The sequence below is a fragment of the Solanum tuberosum genome, unplaced genomic scaffold, assembly GCF_000226075.1.
Source record: "Solanum tuberosum cultivar DM 1-3 516 R44 unplaced genomic scaffold, SolTub_3.0 scf00162, whole genome shotgun sequence".
Classification (NCBI taxonomy): Eukaryota; Viridiplantae; Streptophyta; class Magnoliopsida; order Solanales; family Solanaceae; genus Solanum; species Solanum tuberosum.
Genome location: NW_006239088.1, coordinates 963,526 through 966,505, shown reverse-complemented (window position 1 = coordinate 966,505; position 2,980 = coordinate 963,526).

The window sequence follows — 2,980 nt, the reverse complement described above, 5'->3', positions numbered from 1 at the left end:
TAAAATGTTTTCACATTTAAATAAGAACGGAAACTGAGATTTTCAAAGAGCCTTTGAGCTAGTTTTCAGAAAAGAGTAAACGCTTTCACAATTAAGCAAGAGGGGAAACTCTGATTTCCAAGATAACCTTTGTGCTAAAGTTTTGAGCAATTATCTCAAATCACAGAAATAAGTATGTTTTTAAACATAAGAGCTAGTATCATATTTTGGGAGTAGTATTGAGCACCGATATGGGGGAGAGTTCAGACAACTCACAGCCCACATAAACTATGTAGCCATCATGGGTAGAAAAAGGTCATACTTTTTAGATGATTCGTTACTGCTTTTTAGCATAGACTAGCGGATCTACTTAGTAGTCAGGTTTTATACCCTCGACAAGGTATATGACGGCTCTGGCAGCGTGAGGCAAAACGTTGTATCATCACAATAGCTCTTACGTGATGGTTGTCGGTTAGAGAAACTCCCACAGAAGTAATTGTATTCTTATATATACAGTTTATTTGTATTTTTACATACATCTCAGAGTTATATTGTATCTTTGCATACACACAGAATTGACATCCATGGTTTAAAAGCCTTTCTTTATATTGCACTTGTTTTTATACTGCTTTATATTGAAATGAGTTCAGTTAAGTTGAGTTGAGTTGAGCCAGGTAAGTTCTTCAGTTCCTTTCAAGCTTATGTCTTGTTTTAGAATTCCCCTCGCATACTCGTACATTCAATGTATTGATGCCTTTGGCCTGCATCTTTAAGTGATGCAGATACAGGTAACCAGGATCAACATCCAGCGCATCATTGATTCTAGTTGAGCTCCAGACTTGTTGGTGAGCCTCCTTGCTTCCGGAGGATCCCTTTATTGCTTTCAATAGTTATAGTTCATTAGGATGTCGTGGGTCTTGTCTCGACATCTATTTCAGTTGTTTTAGAGGCTTCATAGACAGTCAAATGTTAGTTCTTTAGTCTTTTCATTTTCATTATCTTATGTTGAGACTTGAGTTTGACTTATTGGCTAGTTAAATGTTTTCTTTATAACATTCTAAGTTTTGTTTGGGTTTATCTTGTTAAGTTAAGTCTTCCGCTGAGTAAGTAAGTCAGGCCAGGGTTCGCTTGGGCCAGCAATGGTTCTCGAGTGTCAGTCCCGCCTAGGGTGTAGGCTCGGGGCGTGACAAAAAATCAAACAAGGAGAAATACTCATATGAAAATATTGGGTTCTTTTTGTATTGGGTCGGGCGGGTTTAGTTAAAAATGGGTGGGTAATGGGTGGGTTTAAAATTATATTAAATAATTAAATTGCAATCAATGGTTGAGCGCCACGTAATTAAAATGATTATTTAATTATTTTAAATGGTGCTCCATTAATGAAGTGGCTAAAATTGGACCCAAAGGTGGATGGGGAGGGTATTTTGGAGCCAATAGGTGGATGAGGGTAGTTGTGTACCATTTTCAATACTTTGAGGGTATTTTGGGCCCTTTTCGTTTATTTTTTCAACAAAAAAATGGTAATATGAAGTTGGAGGAGAGTTTTGGAAAATGTTTTTCGTAATTTTTGAAGGGAAATCATTTTCTTTAAATTTGAGGAAAATGAGTTGATTTGGAAAAACATTTTCCAAAATTTTACCCAACCAAACATGAGAAAATTGGAAAATATTTTCCTTCATACCAAACACACCCTTGATGAAGCTATTTCTCTACCAGAAATAGTGAAATCAACATTGAAACTTGATCAAGATTATGTCCCAAACTATAGAATAAAACCAAGAAATAATCATTTTGTTATAATGATGGTAACACTAGATAATACTGACTCCTGTATAATTTTGGTAACTGTTTGCATAGCATCCTTTTGTGAAGCTTATACTAGTCAAAATGTAATGGAGGTAATCTGTCAAATTAGACAAATATTTTTTAAGATATTGGTCAAGCCATTAGAAGTTCCTCCATGGGTCCAAAATAAGAGGTAAATTACCAAGTGAGAAATGACTAAACTAACAAGAAATGAAAAGGCTAAAAAACATGTAATATATATATATATATATATAAAATCATTTTATTTTAATCTTATATAAACAATATCGTTTTTTAAGGGGTTCCGAAATTCGATGTGCCGCCTGAGTTGAAGGAATTTTAGGATATTTCCTAATTAAACAAATACTCTTTCTCAATTCTCACTAATTGTAATGCCATCTGATTTTGGGGAAAAAAAAACAGAAAATCAAAGATAGACATTGATTTGAATAAAAAAATGCATGTGGTGCACATGGGTCATGGGTGTTAACTACCCATATGCAATGGAAATTGCCTATTATTGGTCTTAAAAAGCAGGGATTAACATCATATAATAATATCTCATTCTAATCCCACCTACCATGGAGGCAAAAGAAATAAGAAGGACTCTACCTACCAATTCAACCAAATATTTAAAGAAAAAATAACTCTCCTATATCTTATATTTAATTTCATATATATCACTATTATTATTTGAAGAAGAATATATATAGGGTTATACTTCATATGCAAGTTCAATATAAAAATGAATGATTTCATGTATTCTTATATTATAATCTCACTAATAAATGTTAAATAAATTTCAAGTTTTATGAGTTATATTTATTTATAGAATCTAAAATAAATTTATGCCAAACATAATAAAATACTAAATTCCCAAAGACCATTAAATTGAATTGACAGCAAAATCATATTTTTAAGAAATAATAAAGACCAGTAGAAATCTCAATAATAGAGTTTTCAATTCATATGGTCCATTCTTTTATAGTCATTAATTAAACTTTAGAAAATAATTGAGCCTATGCTATAACTTTGAATTGAAAAATAATCACCATCATCTTCATTAATTAAACATTTTATTAACATGTCTGATTAATAAAATAAAAAGATCTCATTAATTTTGAAATAAAAAATATACCCAAAATCTTAAGTACAAAATTTAAGCAGTGATCTTTGAAAGTTGAAGTTAGCATGT